This window comes from Syngnathus scovelli, chromosome 9, assembly GCF_024217435.2.
Source record: "Syngnathus scovelli strain Florida chromosome 9, RoL_Ssco_1.2, whole genome shotgun sequence".
NCBI lineage: Eukaryota > Metazoa > Chordata > Actinopteri > Syngnathiformes > Syngnathidae > Syngnathus > Syngnathus scovelli.
Genome location: NC_090855.1, coordinates 4,419,661 through 4,440,000, shown reverse-complemented (window position 1 = coordinate 4,440,000; position 20,340 = coordinate 4,419,661). Strand labels below are relative to the sequence as shown.

The window sequence follows — 20,340 nt, the reverse complement described above, 5'->3', positions numbered from 1 at the left end:
CTACTAATGCCAAACAACAGACTGAGTTGAGATCTTGTGTGCCATATTGACCTTGCCTGCAGGCACAACAATACCGAAAGGTCAAATACAAGTGCCGTATGAAAAACACACAGCAAGTCACACGGAGTTTTTGATAGACGTTATATTCCCAAGATGCTTCCTTTGAAAAGATCAACAGAATAGACTTTAATAAAGAGCGTGCAGCTGCTGAACAGGCGTGACAGTGGGGGAGAGGAAACTGATTTGGCTTCCCGATGTGTGCTCCACCAGCGCCACAGGTGCTTATTTTGGAAAGAAGCACTTATTGTGCGAAATGTGGAAACCCTAATTATGTTGCTGCATAAACAAAAAAAATCTCAACTACAATGAGCTCCAGGCTTAAATAGTTAACAATCACGCTGCTTTTGTTGAATATATTAAACGCTTTATACATAGTCCTAACCATGTTCTTCCAATTCCAGTTAAAAAAAATATCTGTTTCTTTAGCATACCTGAAAAAATCTCAGTAAAATAAATAATGCTTCGTTTTTTTTTTACTAATCTTTGTTTTTTGCCAGCCATTTATTTTCATTGTCACAACGGTGCAGCAGCACATGTAGACCAAATAAATAGTACTCAGACTTTTTTCCCACTGCAAAAAAAAAAGTCACAGTAGTTGTCAAACTCTTCTTTATTTGTGTCCGCTGTGAACAAGTCACACACCAAAAATTATGAATTAATTATGATGCGCAAACTTTTTGATTGCATTCAATTTAATGATGTCATTACTCGTACATATGTTTTTTGAACACAATACCATAGAGTGCTATTTTACTTACTAAAAACATTTTTTTTTTGGCAGGGCTATAACAGAATACTTATAGTTTTATATAATTGGATAAGTTGACAGAGGTAAAACAAGTGTTGTACAGTAAAAAAGACAAATTGCGTTTAATAGTACAATCGAGACTGTAGAAGGTTTTGCCAACAAAATTTGATGGAACAGCAGAACACAATCTATTGCCAAGTATAATGCTCAATTGGCTGCTACAGGCCATAAAAGACAATATTTTTTTTTTTTTTTCCTCGACATATATGAGCTATTTTCATGTTAGATTTTCTTCCCTTTAGGCTGTGAGCATCCAGGCTTTCCATTTTCCAGCCAAGATGAATAACAATTTGTGTATGGTTGTGCAAAAAAAAAAAAAGAAGGGACTGTTTGGTATCTCATTTCCACACAGATGTTTTGGTCGGCGATAATAGATCAACTGCAAACGAGAACAAATTTCACTTTGCAATAAAATCGAACATACAGACATAATGGATAATAGCCCCTATAACAGGCCTTTACACGGATGATGCATCACAAACTCCCCGGCGTCTGTTTGGAATGGAGCAAGTTCAAATTGCTATGAGTTTAATGATGAAAATTGAGTGGGTTTAAATCCACCAGTGGAGTGGAGACACTAAAGCTTTGTCGAAAAGTGTCCGGAAAAAAAAAAAAAAAGCAGTTTTTAAGCAATGATGACTTTCGGCCTTCCGTTTGACAACAATATTAAAGAAAGCACCGTTTGAGGAAAATATATTTTACTTAACTGGGATGACCAATATCATAATAGCGCATTTTAATCATTTGCTTCTGTTTGGGTGGTTTTTGAAATAGATCGCTCGTTTGCTACGTGGCATCATTTCGAGCTACTATCATAAAATATTCGAAGTTGCTGCTGTGTTTTGATGCATTTTCATTTCATCGAGGTCATTTTATTCTCAAGGTATTAAATTAATTGTTACTAGACTGCAGTAGTTGAGATAAGAAAGTAGTAGTTTTGAAGGCTTGTTAGCTACACATAGTTACCCAACATAGAAAGTGGATGATCTAACGATAAATTGGTGTCCGAGTGGGGTTACCAATATTATTAATCCATTCAGCTAAATCAAGTTTTTTGTTTTGTCTAGCCAGGTCATCTGAATTTTTCATATAAATACATTTGGAATGATAATCTTGTGGTTATTATTATAAACATATATAAACATTCATTTTTCTTCTGATGTTGGATGGTCTTTTTGCAAATGAGCAGGTTTTGAGTCCTTGGAGTTTTTCTCTTTAGCCTATGGGTTGCTAATAATATTATTGACTTGGTGTTGTGGTGTTTTGATGATGTCTAGTTTTTGTTCCAGTTGGTGGTGTGAGAAAAAAAAATTCAAATTGTTGCTTAAGTAGATAAAGTGTATGTTTTTGTCTTTTCTCCAAAATGGCAATTTCAAGGAAAGAAAAGAAACTGTGTACCTTATTGTCCACCTAATGACTTTGATATCTTCAAGTCACACGTAAGGAAAACTTTTAAATTCTATTCTGCCATGTTTTCAAGGTCAGGTTGATGTGATGATTATTGCCTGCCTTCTAGAATCAATCTTTTCTTCCTGCAGTTATGTACACTACATGGTGAGAAAGACTAAGGATCTATTTTTCACTCCTCTCCTACTGAGTGCTTACTTCAGTGGTCTTATCTAAGCCGCAGCATTTTCCAATATCTTCTAAAGACATAACGCACACTGTGTTCAGAATCATGCGGCTCCTCGCTGGGGATGGATGGATGGATGGATGGATGGATGGATGGATGGATGGATGGATGGATGGATGGATGGATGGATGGATGGATGGATGGATGGATGGATGGATGGATGGATGGATGGATGGATGGATGGATGGATGGATGGATGGATGGATGGATGGATGGATGGATGGATGGATGGATGGATGGATGGAACTACATTCCATAAAACCAGAAGCACCTCAAGCCTTTCCTAAACAAAGCATCTCATTAATTGTGTTGGTTAGGTCCACTCAACTGAGGGTGAAAAATATTGATCTGCTTTAATTAATATTGATCTGGATTAATCTAACGGAACAAGAGCCTGCATGTGAGAAAGTTTAGATGACGAGTTTTCTGAAATACAAAGAGTGACTCACTTAATGGCCGCCGTTTTAGTTCGCCTTAAAGTACAGTGAGCAGACGTGTGTGTAATTATTAAATGGACTGAAGGAATGACCTTTTAAGTTCGTAATGACAAAAATCACCTGCGGTCATTTAAGTGTTTGACACAACTGGCCAGGCTCTGTTGCTTGCAATGACGACATTTTATTTCAACAAAAAGTACATACCTAGCGGGTATTTCTACCTTGAGTTTATTAAACTGAACAAATTAGTCACTTGAATTAATCACTGAGTGAACATTGTCGTGTAACTAAAAAGGACATCTGGTACTGAAAAGTACCGGTCTGATGTTATGAGCGCTTTGGAACAGGTTTTCATCAACTAGCGTTGAATGATTTTAAGAAAAATTGAATTGTAGTTTTTCTTATTTTTTATTTTTTATTTTTTTTCCTTTGACTTCATGCTTGGTTTGTGCCAAGAGTTGAACTCTCAAGATTAATCAGTGGAAACAAGATGCACTTGATTATGTAAAAATTTTGAGGTAAATATTTATTTAATTTTTGAATAAGGTTGGAACATTAAAAAAAAAAAAATCTCCAATGTACACGTTGTGTATTTAATAGTGAAGGACTCGCTGGTTGGGTTCAATTGACAGATGTCCTATTGACTGCCGTCTCGTCACACCTTGGCCTTTACGATACGAGTACCAATTTCAAGCAATCTTCTTTCTCTCTGGTTGAGGCTGCCATGTTCTTCCAAGAGAAGACATTGTAGCAATCATCTCCCGCTGTGTGGCACAAAATTACATCCTGCCACAGAAAGCCCAACTTTAGCGTAAAGAATGCTGCCTGTGGTTCAATGACAAAGATGTGAACATCTTCTCCAGGAATGCGTGACCTAATTATCGGTGTAGCGCCTTGGAATGACAATTTGGTATGTCGGGCTGTTCACAAGGAACAAAAGGTGCAATCAGTGTTTCGAAGATGACACCCTTTTTCCAATTTAGCAGATCAAACTGTGGCCAATTTTATAGATGCACTTGTTGGGCTATCGAGTTTGTCAAAGAAGGGATACGACGTTTTGAGTCTTTAGGAGTCATTAGGAGGACACTGTTCCAGTGATTCATGCTTTCCTGATTTATTTAAAACACAGGTGTCGAACTCAAGGCCAGATACGGCCCGCCACATCATTTTATGTGGCCCGCAAAGACAAATTGTGCATCAAATTCATTATTAAAATTGCTAATTGTCATCAAATATTCTATTTTTTAAATCTTTGAACAGTTTTTAATAGTCTGATTTGAGTTTGTTTTGTAGCTTACACTATATTTAATGTGTTCATACATCATGGCCCTGCGAAGGAAACTATGACGACAATGCGGCTCGTGACAAAATAAGTTTGACACCCTTGATTTAAAAGAACTTCAGATTTTCAAAAGATCCAACCATCTTGTGAATTTGGTTCACTCCAAGCAAATGACTCAAATTGACAGACAAACCAAACAATGTTTTCAAAACAACATTAGAGGTGTTGTATGTATACTCAACACTATTTATGACTCAGCACTTTATTTATGACTCAGCACTTTATTTACAACTTAACACTTTATTTATTATTCAACACTTTATTATGACTCATGCGCAATAATCTCTTTTGTATTATTTTCTGGACTACTGGAAGCAGAATTTCTTGAAGAAGAAATCCCAAAGGATAAATAAAGTTGAGTCGAGGTCTATAAAACAGGAAAACTACTTTGGAAAAACCAAGATATGTAGGATAACATACAGTATAATTGTTTTTAAAAAAAATCAAGACCAAGAAGAATCTAGAAACCAGAAAAGAACTCTCTCTCTCTCTCTCATTAACATGCGTGACTAACATCTGAATATATGGATGTATCCAATCCTTAGTTGAACCTCGAGAAAATAAGTTCAAGTGTGTCAACAGATTGATTCCGGCGTCTAATGCATCTTTTTGATCGGGTGCAGGTGCTGCGCTTGCTAAACTTGTGCCTCTTTAACTTGTATCTGGGACACGGTGGCTTCGGCGCGTTATCTTATCGTAAGGGTACCATTCAGCACGTTGCACAAGTCACCTTGCTGCTATAAAAGATTCAAACACTCCTCTGGAGATGTCTGTCTTAACATAGAAACATGTGCGGAGAGGCCGACGGTGGAGTTCCTTTGGTGTAAGATAAGGTTAAAAAAAAAAAAAGAGACAGAGAGGGGAAACTTTTCTATAATGTGAAAGGTCCTTTCACTTTTTATATTTGTACAAGAAGCCAATTGGATTGACGGGTTTAAACAAAACAAGTCCAGGTGCCTTTTATTCCGCATTGGTAGGAGAGCAATCTGTTACTCTCCTCGTATCGTCATGTTTGAGATGACTAAGTGCAGCTTTCATTGTAGGCCGCTTTTATCTTCTCTGGTTCATCCAGTTAAAAAAAAAAAAGAAAAAAGATGTGCAGTAGATTGAGTGGCTTCTACCTTGTTTCTTTTAAATAATCGTTCTGCAGTTTGGAAGGAAGATCTTCAATAAAGTTGTTTTTTTCAGCCAATTAACTTTATAATAGATCTCGGCTGAAAATTTTTCATTTTGTCATCGCCACACGAGAAAAACCTCTTGGATGTCTCGAGTTTATCGATTCCACTTGTGTCCCTTTTAATTTCAAGAATTACAGCAAACTAATTAACACTGTGCATAGGTTGAATATCATCCCATTTGTTTTGCGCCTCTCGCACGGGGGCCGATAACACCTCGCCAAAGTCACTTCTCACATTCCGGTCAATCTGCCGATCGATTCCATAGACAGTGATACATGCTTCTGCGGCTAATGGGAATAATTAAGAAAAAGCAAAAAGTGTTAGAAGGCTGATTTATGTTCAAAGGAGGGGGCGGGCCTCCGTAAGTCCCAATTACTCAACAGCCGAGAGGTGCAGAGTACAGTTAGATGCGGAGATTGACTTCCACTTAGCTGGATGAAATGCTACAATAACCTCGCTGTCCCCCCTGGGTGCCGGCACAAGGTGAAAGTCATAGTTTGTGCTTTAATAAAGTCGCTCGGGCTCAGCAGAAGAGTACATGACTTTGTTATTAGAGATGTACATTCGGTGTGTATGATGATAGTATGTGAAAATACAAACAATAAGGCCGCTATTTATGTGCCTAGCATTTTTGTGGAAAGGGGCGTTTGCGCAGTTGTGGGAGGAATGGTGTTATTTTTTTTCCTCCAACATTCTTTTTCTCAACACAAGTGAGATCATGGAAGGTATGCTAAAGTCTCAAATGTGCGTGTATGTGGAATACAAAACAGAATTTCACAAAGCGCCTTCTTTTATGACTAATACATTTCAACAAGTCTTCATTAGAACAACATTGTCAGTCTACTTTATGCAATCATTCCCTTAGTGCACTTAAAATGATTACTCATACAAAACGCAATTTTATCGCTCTGTGTGATGTACTTCAAACCACACAATACTTTCATTTTAGTCATCATTTTTAAGCCCTCATTGGTCCAATCACTGCCATTAAGACCCATAAGAGGTTTGGATGAAAGGTCCTCTTAGAACAATTGGTCACATTCACACGATATGCTTTATATAAGTTGCAATCATTTTTTTTTTTTTTTAAATGTGAGTAAAGGCACGATCAAGTTGATATATGTACTATATCGTGGTACCTTTGTATGAATTTACAAGTACAAAAAATATATTTGCATATGTCTTTCATGAATAACAAGTGTGTTTTCTGCACAGCACCAGTTTGTTTTCAGTTTTTTTTTTTTCCAGGTCGCTAAGCATGTGGGGTGCACCAGTAGAATTCTATTCATCACTATGGGGGGGGGTTTGTTATGTATATATCAACGTGAGAGCTGATTTTTTTTTTCTGCACAGCTGCATTTTGACACTCCATGCCGCTTGACGTACATACGAGTTCAATCACTTGCGCGACATGTGGCACCGGAATGCCTCTCGGAGAGAGTATAACCGACTTGACAAGGATCTTTGATGGATTTCCTAGCTCATTGACTGTAGAGGGAACAGTTTGGTAAAGCCTAACACTTGCATGCATGTTTGTGTGTGTGTGTTTATTTATTTATTTATTTATTTATTTTAATAACACCTATTAGATTTTTTTTTCTGTGCTTTGCTTTTTCATATAAATTTAACAGTTGAGATTTTTTTTTTTACCTCATAGACTTCTTATGTGAATACAATATTTATAAATTAAGGTCAAATAGCATGTCAATCACTATAAGTGACTCATAGTTTTTGCATGATTACGTAATTTAAATGATCGTCTTCGTTTAGACGAGGACAAATCATATTTTGTCTTTAGAACAAACATGTACTAGATGCAGTCATGACTATTCAACAGTTGATGTAGGTTCTATCTATATGAATAATCCATAAGATCCAGTTTACTGTTCTCCCTATAATGGTCAATGTATTATTCATCTATTGTGATTGCAAATGCGTCTGTGATCCCTTCCCTGCCTGGAGTACAAAACATTAAGATTCATGTTCCACCTATGTTACATTATGTATACAGCAGTATGGGAGTTAATATCCCCATTTGGTGTCGTTGAGCTTTCCCATTTCACACAAAAAAAAATTTGAAATTTTCCACCCATCCTTCCATTTCCTGTTCAGGGTTATGGGTTTGCTTCATGGGTTCACTGGAGCTCATCTCAGCTGATTTATAATTTTTCAAGATATAAATAATGAAATCCATCAGACTTAAAGCTTGGATTCCTAACCAGGCCAAAGAAGAAAAAAAAAACCTGAGTCTTATTGGATGCTTAATAGGATTTCAAGTATTCGTCGAAAGTTGCGGTCAAAACTTCCACAGGGCCAAAGGAAATTAACTGCTCCTGCGAGCTGGATTATTTATGAATGTAAATATTGCTTCTCTGCTTGTCAGTCATTTAGGAATGCACTTCAATAAGAGGGGCTAATTAGTATTTATCATGTTTATGGGGTTTTATTTTTTTTTTTTACTCCATCCTCCACACTCATAAAGTGTTTCTGGCCTTGCCTTTACTGGCACTGAAAATGTGCCCGTCTGAAAATTCTGAGCCATTACTTCTTTTTTAATTAATGATGTGGTCTGATTTAATATTTAAATGAGGCAGCTTTGAAGTGTGGGAGAGTCGTTTATGCTTATCTTATTCTGTTGCTCAAGCCACATGGGGGCAATCTGCTGTTTACACAAAAGTTTTATTGAAAAACTCGAGCGGATTAAGTTAATACAGGATGACAACCTGATAAGAAAATTTATTAACTCTTGATTCCTCGTGGATGTGAACACTAGCATATATTTTGTAATGAGTAACAGGCGATGCTAGTTAAGGTTAGTCCAAAAAAATATCTTCCGTAAAATTGATGCAAATAATAGTTGTCACTTGAAGAGGAATAGTTTTAAAAAACAGATAATAATTAAAAGGATAATAATTTAAACGGATGAATTTGAAATAACTCGTTCCTGACACATCAAAGTTCACATTAAGTTTGGTTGTGTTCCCGAGTGTTCCTGTCTGCTTTCTAATAGGCAACCCTGTTTAATTATGAAATAACACAAACATCAGACGGATGCAGAGTTTTGCTTCACGAATATTAATACTTGCCCAACATAATTCCGTGTGTTGCTTTTGAACTGCTTAGTACATAAACAAACTGAAAACAGAAGAGTGTTTTCGTAAAAGGAAAGCTTGTACGTACGTGTAATTTGCCTTGTTTATTTCACCCATATGTCAACACAAGATAGTTTAGCAAAACACTTTGTTGTTATGTGGGCTTGAAATGCTTTTAAATGTTCCTCTAAAACAGCATTTGCCAACATTTATTGAGCACAGAGTTTAAAAAAGGAAAATGTCAGGGCACATCACAGAGCGAAAATATCACAAAAGCTGTACTGAAATAATGATGTCTCAATTTACTCACAAATTTAATAAACTGAATACAAAGCAGTTGCTGTTATGTAAATAAAAACACGCAGAATAATTGTACCTTTTGCCATCTCGTCAAAGTGGTAAGTGTTATTTTAAAAGCTATATTTTGAATGGTAATTAGATGATGCGACACTGTGAGATGTGACTAGAACTAGCTAAGTTGCTAATTAGCGCTTGAACGCTAACCCTAACCTTGGCTGCACAACTTTGTCCAGGCTGAACAATCTTAAACATGTCCAACTTATTTTATTGGAGAAAAAGAATAACAAATGACTACAAGAAACAATTTTCCTGAAGACGACAAAGAAATATCCCGCTAAACACTACCAGCGGATTAAGCTAACCCCGCGTTATTTTCATTCTATTCCTTTTGCAATCATTCATTCATCAAGACTGAAACCCCGAGTTTGACCTTTGTCCAAAAATTGTTTACTCCGGTTGATTGAGCTTTTGCAAATCCCACCGCCAACACCAAAAAAAAAAAAAAAATTAGTCAGGCACATATTTGTGCTGCTAATGCATCTCTAAAAGGGCAAATTATAGACAGAGAAAATCAAACTCCAGCTGACACAAGCCGCTGGCTCAAAGTCCATTGTGCTGCCACTTTCTTTTCTTTCCAAAAAAATGATTTAGCCAGGTGGTGGGGAAGGTTAGCTTGTTTGCATCTTGCAGGGATCAATTTACGTCAGGTCCCAAAATCAAAAAAAATGGCAGAATCCCCCGTTGCCTTGAGCTTGGAGAAATAAACAGTCAATATTTGCTCCCGGGGACCTGCATAAGGAAGCCACATAAATCACCCAGCATGCACCTGTCTAAAGAATCCGACACAGAGTCCTGTGTCATCGCGTTTAAGATCACGCTGAGGCCGAGGCTCTCCTTCATCTCCGAATCAATGTGCCAGGGGGCACTTAGAGTGATGCGCGTTGGGACATAAGAAGAAAATTTCATTTTCATCATCTCCCATCGCGCCGCCGACGTTTTGTTACTGTTGCGAGGAAGTTGGCAAACTGCTCGCCTCACGCTGATACAATCAGTGCATAGGTCTTCCTCTCATTGGCCTCTTTAAACTTTATACTCACTTGGCCATTTAGAGGCGTCGGATAAAACTAATGTTGTGTGATACGACCACGTTGCAATTACTCGCCCTCCATTAGCGTCTCCCGTGAAGATAAGCGGTTCCGAAAATGGATGAATGAATGAATTTCACGTAATTGTCGTCCATGTCAACACAAACAATTGCTTGCATGTTATTTGCGTTCGGAGGATGGACATCAAGAAGGGAAATTGAGCATGGATGTATTCTTCTTTTTTAAGACGAATAGGAGCTGTCCACAAATGCAGCACAAGTCTTGGATCACATCCTGTGAGTGGACAAGACCCAAACTGTCGTCATTAGGAGGCTGAAGGACCCTTGAGTCTAGTTCTGCAAGAGCGATCGCTGAGATTAAATTCGACCTAATTGGTCAAATTAAATAAGTCTTTTTTTTAAAGAACATATTGGCAAAATAATAAAAGGTTTAGAAAGCGCAATTCCACAAAGGATACTTTGACCTTTGTGTTAAGGTGGTTTGGCAAATATTGAATGTGTTAGTGTGGTTAATAAGCAGGAGACATTTTTTACGATCTAAATAAATACATTTGCAGTCATTATAATACTGACAGAAATGATTATCCACTTGGAAAACACTCTTGAAGTGCTTTAATTTGATATTCAGGTTGGTGTTTAGTTTGAAATGATTTTTTCCAGTGATTTTTACATATAGCGAAAATTATTGTAATATATCCGACAAGAATGGAGGTAATCACAAACAAAGTATTTTAGGGGTTGCCATCTTTTCATTTATTTTTGCACCTAGTTTATTTCAGGTCTTCTACCTTCTCTACCTCCTTTCGCTTCCGTACCTCTCATTCTAGCAAATATATTGTGTTTATTACTTCCCACTTTTTTTGCATTAATTTTCTCGTACTTGTTGATTTCGGACGTCTGGTCAGTCAGTCACACACATACACACACTCCTCTGATGTCACAAACACTTTCCTCATAATCTGCTCCAGGATTTCTTTAGCAGGTTTTATGACTCTCCGTGGTCTAATTATCAGTGACAGATGACTTTGGCCATTTAAACAAATGACAGGGCATAAAGAACCTTTGCTCCTTCACCTCGGGAAGCGCTGCAGTTTAATGCACAAGCCTCTAATAGTTTGTGAGTTAACAGTTAATAGGGGAAAATCATTGCTGGCTTTAAAGTGATAAATAGGCGTAAGGATAAAGATGAGATGAGGGAGTCTTAATATTTTGTGGCACTATTTTAGTTTGGGAAATTATTATATTTAGTTTTCATGCTGTTGAAACTGTCAAATTCCATTTTTAGTTTAATCTAATTTTTGAAAATGCCATTGGCTGTAATCCAGAATTTATCGATAGGGGAAATAAAATTGAATATCCCACAACGATAAATTCAAATATAATTTTTTTTTTTTTTTTAATAAATTCCCGACTGCCAGCCAACTCAATGAGCTGATGGATGAGGAAATAAAATTAAAATATTCGGCGGCATTAAATAGAATTATACACAATGCAGATCATGATGAACCGAAGAATAAAATGTATAAAACATCCTATAGCAATATTTTTTTTTTTTTTTAAATATATATATATATATACCATTGACTGGTGACAAATCCCATTCTGAAGAACGCATCAGAAACGCATGACGGCTTCAGTGCCACCTGAAATGTTGTCAGATGTTGGTCAGGCATGCGCGAAATGGTGGCTTGATATTCCAAATTGAAGATGCTACCACAAGAAGATCCAGTTAATGGAACTTTTACCTTTTGTGTTTTCTTTACAATTTTCAACTAACAATACAAAAAAAATTTTTGGAGACACCTTGTCTACATAGGTAATGTAATACATATAATAGCCATAATACAATAAAAAATAAAATAAATAATTGATAAAACAAAAATATCCTGTTGCAAAAGGTTTACATCAAATTATTTTTAAAAATCAAATAACTCACAATGAATAAATCTTTTTTTTTATGTACCATGCTCAGGTGCCTGATAATTGAAGACTATTCTCGCAACACCCAAATATTTGAGGAGAAGCTTTTACATGTAATACTCAAGTTTAAGGCAATATTTCGCTTTCCTCTTTCAAATATGATGATTTCTTGCTACATTTTTACTCCTTTCTTGATTTTTAGTATGACTCCCTAGACAAGAGGCGTGTTTGAAAACCTGCTTTTACATCAGCTCTTCAAAAGAACCAAACAAGCAGAATAATAGACATCTTTGACGAGCTGAAATCTTTTTTGAAGTACACAACAGAGCAAAACCAAGACGGGCTAGCGAGTGATCGAAGCTTATTTCACAAAGCTCCACTCTTCGCTTTCTCTTCCTCTGTGCTGCTTTGCGATACCAATTCTAATTTATTCACGCCACGCCGCTTTTGAAGCATGGTAGAATTAGGAAGACTGGAAGCTGCGAGTCACATTTATCAGCTGATGGAGTTAACAACATGCCGGGTGGGATAAGAGTGGCTTGCTTCAGCTTCTAGAAGTGGGAATATGAAGTTAATCTAAACGCGGCAGGAGGGGTGGTGAGGGAGTTCATCTCATTGTATGATAGTGTGAGAGGGGAGACCCAATATTTGATTTTTCTGCTTAGATCTAAATGAAAGCCTGGACTGAACCTCGTCGCCTCTGATGGTCCCCGTTGGGCTTTACTGTCTTTCCCTTGATAACATATGCAAAATCTCCTTACATGCTTGTGAATCTAAAGATGCTCATGGCATTCGCTAAAACTGTCACGATATTTTTCTATTGCCTTCTAGATTGCAAGTTATGACCAAATTAGGCCGTTGGGTCTATTAATAAATTAAACATGTTTCCTATACTGTGTGTGGGGGACTTAAGAAAGCCCAGTGCAGAGTAGAAACTCAGTTAAATTTACATAAAAGGAAAGTTAGCAATGTTTATTTTTCATGTAAGCACAGTAAATAAAAAAAATGAAATAGCTAGAGTCAATATACCGTATCAATTACCTTGGGAGAGGTAATAGATTTGATTTCTTGTAACTAAATGGCTTTATGACCTCAAGATTGACATAAGTGGAGTAGTTATGTTAGCGTAGCGCATCAAGGCTTAGCGGTTATGTTAGCGTAGCGCATCAAGGCCTAACAGACGTTACATCGTGTGCCATACGGCGTGTCAACGTCAACGCTAAGTGGCATGAGGAAGGTTGTTCTTTCCGTGCTTGTTCATTTATTTCGCTTGTTCTACTGACACACTGTGCTGGGCTGCACAGCTGTCAACGAAATGAAAAGTAAAATCAGCCCAGAACTACCGTATTTTCCGCACTATAAGTCGCACTGGATTATAAAGCGCATAGAATAAATAATTTAACGTTGCTCAAACGTTAATGCAATCACAATATGGTAACACTCGAAATAATGAAAACAATAATATATCAATAACTCAACGTTGCTTAAACGTTAATATCACACAACACAAAATAAATACGTAAAGCTTAATTTAATAAATTAGTCCTCATCCACGAATCCATATTGGTCCATATATAAGGCGCACCGGATTATAAGGCGCACTGTCAGCTTTTGAGAAAATTGGAGGTTTTTAGATGTGCCTTATAGTGCGGAAAATACGGTAATTCAGGGCTAGTTCAGAACCACACGTTTTCTTTCCCCCAGATAATCAACTGTTTTTTAGCAATAACTACTCAATCATTTATTCCTTTTAGTATTTTAATATACTTAAATACACACACAGACAAACGCGGGGAGCACAAAAGCACGACTCCAATTAGCAGTGCAGAATTTGTCACATGCTGTATAATTACACCAAAGACATAAACAAATCTGGACTTTTAGTGTAAGTAGATGTTTGAAAGGAAACATGCGAGCAAGCTTTTAGACACAAATTGCATAGAAGCCAAATGACAAATTGAAATGTGTGGGAAGGCAAGTGAGAGCTAAGTAATCAGTGTTTGAGTATATGCTGCACAACTATTACACTGAGCCTAAACGCAAATAAAGATATCCCGTAAATAATTTACGCTTTATAACAAGTGATTATGTTTCTCTTTATTGATAGTTTAACTTGTAAAAATTGAAGAAAAATTCAACAAAATTTTTTTAATTGAAAATAGTCGGGTGTCCAATTTAATTTCGTACGGGTAATTTATCAAGGTAATTGCCCCTACCTAGTGGCACCACCTGTTATTTTTTCCATAGAGGGAATAAATGAGACATCTTTGAAGGATACGTTTATCCAAGCCTGTTAGGATGGTCTCGGTGGAATAACCAGCTGTGGGTCCATAATGAAGAGATGGATCCAGGACATTTGCTCTGGGTTACAAACTTACTCGTCCACAAGGTATTGGAGCCTTCCTGCCATACGTCAAACAGATGAGAGCGAAGAGATGCTATCCAAAAGAAAAGTATTTAAAGCTAAAATGGATTCCAAAATGCGGACGCGGGTAAAAAGAGGTTTATAAATTTATTTGCAACAGGTAACTACAGGAAACAAAGTAGAAGGCTGGCAGAATTTCCTTCAATGGGTTTGGGCTGGTGGGAGAAATGGAATGATGGCAAAATACTGATGCACAGAACAAAACATAAAAATGTGCTGCAAAGTAAAAAAAAAAAATGGAAACAGCTATAAAATGATACTATTGAATTATTTGGCTGGCAACTCAATGTGAAAGCCCGAAGCCTATAAATGTGAGAGTTGTTTTTGCCGGTGAGGCTTTCTTTGTGTTGTGAAAGGGAAGTCACATTATCATCAACCCTAAAAGCTCATCTCTGGTTTTCATCACACCAACCTCTTTGTCTTGATAAGATCTCATCTATTGTGCATCTGCCATGGGCTATTCACAAATTATTTATTGCCGTTTTTTTTCATAGTCTGAAAGAATGCAAATAAATAATAAAATTAGTCGTAGGCAAAACGGCAAAACTCTGCTTCAACTCCGACATATATGTTAATGAAATTTCCAACGATGACATAAAGGAGACGGAGAGATCAGAAATTAAGCAAACGCATTATTGTTTTTCTATTTAGACTCAACTTAATTCACCTTGGCATTATCTTGTCAAACAGCGTGCAATTCAATTCATGCTATCAGCATAACATTAACTCACAGTTGGAAGGAAATTGAAATTGGTTACTCGGGGCGTCATCTTACCTCTTCCCCCATGTCTTCTGTATTTGTTGAATGTTTGAAGGTGTGTACAAGAACACAAATGAAGTTGAAAAGTCTGTTGTGGGTTGTTTATATAATTAATTTGATAACTTGGAAAAGTCTTCATTTGCCCTTCGCAGGAGTTGCTGTTCTTGCCACATATTGGAAATTGCTCTTTTATTCTAATTAGAGTATAAATATTCATTATTGCCCAGGAACACACTGAAACAATTTGACGTTATAATATAACCAAATGAACTGATTTTTTTTTCTATTATATAACATGATTTGCATTGAGATGTGTGTTATTAATATAAATGATATTTTTAATACCGAAGGTGAGAATGTAACCGCACGACTGCTCCCAGTGAACTCGATTGCAATCTTTGCTATGACTCAAGCATTTACATTATTTCATTGTCCAAAATGCATGACTCATTATTCATTATTCAGTGTTCTATTGGATTTTATCTACATTGTGACATTTTCAGTGTAACTATATTTCACAATGTTGTAATTACATTCTGTAGCTGCAGAAGTGGCGGATAGCTGTTTCAAAATGTGTGAATGAAAATGAAATTGAAAGGGTATCCTTGTTAGATTGGTGCATCTGAAACTGGTGTAACTATGCAAGGGTGCTTTTAATTTTTCAGACATGTTAATTTAAAAAGAGGAAGTTTGCGCCGTTGTGGGTGTGAACATTGCAGATTTTGTTAAATGCAACACATTGAAAGTCTCGCATGGAGCCTAAAAGGAAGCTGTGCTGCATACAATTTTAAAAATATATATTCATAATATCCACACCCCTGTGAGTGCTTTTCCTTCTGTAGCATCTGTGAAAGTCGTCTAGCTCCAATTTTCTTGTCCCTTCTGTTCTTTTACTCACTCGATCGAGCTTGATTGATGCAGCGCAAAACAATTCCTCCTTAATCCTATGCATTTTTAAAGAACTAGTGGAACGTACGCTCGGAACTCATTTCCAGTAGCTTCAACCGTATAGAAATGGAGCTGAGAGTGCTGACGGTGACGATTTGCGTCAAATCACAACTCACAATTGTGGTTCATTATAAAGTCCAGTACAAAAGAAAATCGTTTGGATTTTTCAAATCCTTTCCATGTGCTCTTTAAATATGCGTTCCCGCTCTTGTTCCACTTGTCGGGAAGTCTATTTTTAAATTTACAAATAATAGGGTTTCATGCAAATACATTACATGTGAGGTTTGCATATGCCATTGTCACCAGTTGATGCATTTTTTATAGCACAGTAGCCCAAGGAGAAGAGTGTTTGCGGGCTATACTGAATATTTTAGCACCCCTGCATATTGTTCTTGCACCAAATTTGTTGTTCATCTTAAAGCGCCTGTAGCGGCTTCATCTTTCAAATTGCTCTCCCCGTCGTGACGACCGGCTTCACTCGAATCATTTACATATGGCAATCGTTGCATTATTAAAGTCGAGCCAGACGTGAAGCCACTATAACATGCGTTCCCCTTTGCAACCAATGCTAATGTTGGAAGACGTGGTGGAGCTTACTCACAGCTTCTCAGAAAAGCACTCCAATCTTCATAAAATTTTAGATAATGATATATTTTAATAATATAATATTTTAGATAATTATATATATATATATATTAAATATTTTAATTTATATTATATTATATTTTATATAATATATATAATATAATATAATATAAGGTATAATATAAATATATATAATATAATAAGAACAATAATATAATAAAATAATTTTAGATAATTATAGCGGCTCGGTGGCGCACTGGGTAGCACGTCCGCCTCACAGTTAGGAGGGTGTGGGTTCGATTCCACCTCCGGCCCTCCCTGTGTGGAGTTTGCATGTTCTCCCCGGGCCCGCGTGGGTTTTCTCCGGGCACTCCGGTTTCCTCCCACATTCCAAAAACATGCTTGGTAGGCCGATTGAAGACTCCAAATTGTCCCTAGGTGTGAGTGTGAGTGAGATTGGTTGTCTGTCTCTGTGTGCCCTGCGATTGGCTGGCAACCAGTTCAGGGTGTCCCCCGCCTACTGCCCGATGACGGCTGGGATAGGCTCCAGCGCGCCCGCGACCCCCGTGGGGACTAAGCGGTTCAGAAAATGGATGGATGGATGGATATTTTAGATAATTATATATATATATATATATATATATATATATATATATATATATATATATATATATATATATATATATATATATACATTTTTTTTAATATATTATATTTTATATATTATATATATATAATATAATGTATAATATAAATATAAATAAATATATATATAATATAATAAGAACAATAATATAATAAAATAATTTTAGATAATTATATTAATATATATCTATGTAATTTTTTTTTTTTATCTTCAGTTTGTCACTATTTCAGGTCATTACTGGAGTAACACAGTAGCTTTTCCGTCTATTTTGTGACTTAATTAGCATGTGTGGCGCCTATTTTCCAATTATTCTGAATTATGTGAACATTCTAAACCGTTAAAATGCTCATTATGAGCACAAACCGTGATTCTTAGGCACCTGATTATCAAAGAAAAATGCACCACTCTACTGACACAATGCAACGGCTTGGTTTATTCAAGTAAAAAAAAAAAAAAAACGTGTTCACTCACAAGGCAAGAAAAGCAATTATTGAGGCTTTCCCTAGATGCGTCTGTCTTCATTTGGCTGACAGGTATGTCAGGCGAGTTCAGGAAAGTGTATCAGGACAAATCATCTAATGAGAGCAGGGAGTAGATGTTATAGCTTGAATATGAGACACACAGCAAAGGCAGGTGTGTTAGAAAATGTCACACTAATGGAAAGACTGACAGCTGAAATTATACGACCAATGTTTTGTGCAGTTTGCATAAAGACAACTTCCAGTTTTGCTTTCCCGAAAGAAAATTAGTGGGATACATTGCGGAATTGAGTCGTTGTACTGTCAGCGTAGCAAGTGCTAGCTTGGCCCAGTGTGTTGCTGCAGGACATGCGTGATAATTGCATGGAAAGCATGTTTGACTGCTCGACAGATATAAATACAGCCCCCTTCCGGCTGTGTTGTTCCATACATCTGTCCTGGGTGTTTTTCTTCTGCATCTTTATTCCCATCCTCCCCCCCCCCCCCCCCCCCCCCCCCCCTCTCTCTCTTGGCCTCCCTGCATTTTCACGCAAAGTCATATTATGTGTGGGTGTTTCCATGTATCACTGTACGCCTCATGAAAGCACTTCAGAGTTAAATTTTAAGTTTTAACAGCGTGAAGTCGCACAGTGGCCTGGAAACGACTCAAGTCAAGTCAAGTCATGACAAAATGAAGGGGGAACCATTTGTTAGTCCCCGTGGATGGACACTTGATTTATTATATATTTTTTTTGCTGCCCTTACCACTGAATTTAAAAAAAGTAAATGTTCTCAAAAAAGAAGAGCTGTTTTAAAAGAGAGGATAAAACACTTGTAGAGAAAATGTCACACTAATCTTGAGTTCCAAAGTGATGTTAAAAAAATCTAATTAAAAAAAGGATGACAATAGTTAATTTTAATTTATCCTGACTCAGACATATTATGTTTCTATATTATATTAAAATCTAATAAAAAATAAGAAAAAAACAAGAGTTCATTTTAATTTATACTGACTCAGACATATTATTTTTATTATTTTTATGTATTATTTATATTTTTACGCACAGAGTCTCGACAATGATCAATTCAACATAACTTCCGAGGCTCAAAAGAGGTCAACCTATAAAATCCCGATATTTCCACAGAAAATCACAAACATCCATGTTAAATGTGTGCAGTATTGCGACCCCTAACAAAAAGCTCACACTAACACTGAGTCATAATGGAAGCATAGCTAAATGTGTGAGTGAAACAATGGCGTCTATAGAAGGATTATGTGCCATCATCCTGCCTGCATCCCTGTTCTCGGGGATAAGAAACATGACTCACAATTCCTTTTGTTCTCTTTGCAGTTGAATTACAGCTCTGGATTGCTGGAGAATTTCCCAGAGTAAATATTCTCATCGTTTTCAAAGGGTAAGTTATGCATGAAGTCCTTTTTTTTAAAAAAAAAATGAGAAGTCTCATTACTCGGTATGCTCATTTTCACATTCTCGGTAAAGAAGTTTGTCTTGAGCCGGAGTTAGATGCATATTTAGGTTTTATGTGCCTTTTGTGTTGCTCTTAGAATGTCAAATATATGGGAGCCAATCACAAACTATCCTATAAAAGCTAATATGAAGTAAAGGAAGGAGAACACATCCTTTTTCCTCGGTTAATATGCGAGCCGTCTTCTCCTTCCTGGCCAGCTGAACGACGACACGAGTGAAGACAATTTAATGTGAAGTTAAGTGAAGTTGAAGCTGAGATAGCAATCGAGGCAGAGCGCAGATGCCTGCCGAGACAACCCAGGCTTGGCGTTAAAGATCAGCCATTAGCCTCTTTTTAATGGCGTGCGGCTCATTAGCATACCGCCGCTTTTCTCTAACAGTCATGACAAGAAAGACGAAAACTACCTGGCTGCTCGTTTCAGATGTCTGCTTGTGTGTTTGTGCGTAGGTGCAAATGTGCACGTGTTGGCATGGGCATGCTTGAGATCCCGCCACAGCCCATGCCCAGATTGCATTCAACAGTGATGTTTGTACACAAGTATGCAACAGTGCTCACACAAAGATATGGATTACCTCGTTAAAATGTAAATGAAGTCGGAGGTGCTTTATATGAAAATATGTGGAATGAATTATTGTAGGATTTATCATATACCGGTGATTCCCAATTTTTTCTATGCAATCTACAGCGAGAATACTTCGCATCCTGCAAAAACTTTTTTTTAATAAAAAAAAATGGCTTAATTATGTTGCCTTATGATCTCAAATCATCTTTCTCCACTGAAATGAACTAAAATGCCATTAATCCGTTCCGGTGTGCCATAAAGCAACCCAATTTTTTAATATCTTTTTAGATCTTAAAAAAACATGACATTATGTTTTATTTCATCCAGTGACAGAACAATTAAGAATAAATTCAGGCTCTTTGTAACTCACTTGAATGTTGCCCTTGCGGGACAATAATAATGATGTAACACTTTATGTAAGATTTCTTTAAAGTGCAATTGAAAGTACATAATATATAATGACTGAACTTCTCAAGGAGATGTCTTGGCAAGATGAAAAAGAATGGTAAATAGAATGGTAAATGCATTTCACTTGTATAGCGCTTTATGTAGCCTCAAGGTGTTATAATTCAAAAAGCAGTGAAATGCAG

At 36.8% G+C, this 20,340-nt stretch overlaps 1 long non-coding RNA gene across 1 annotated transcript in view; it reads left to right on the top strand.

The window, feature by feature from the left end:
* The window catches only part of LOC125975608 (uncharacterized), a 35,987-nt gene extending 16,073 nt beyond the window's left edge, over nucleotides 1-19,914 (top strand). The window contains exons 2-3 of the long non-coding RNA XR_007483978.2: nucleotides 19,050-19,113; nucleotides 19,636-19,914. This is a non-coding gene — a long non-coding RNA (uncharacterized lncRNA). The remainder of the gene's footprint in view (nucleotides 1-19,049; nucleotides 19,114-19,635) is intronic.
* The last annotated feature ends 426 nt before the right edge of the window (nucleotides 19,915-20,340 follow it).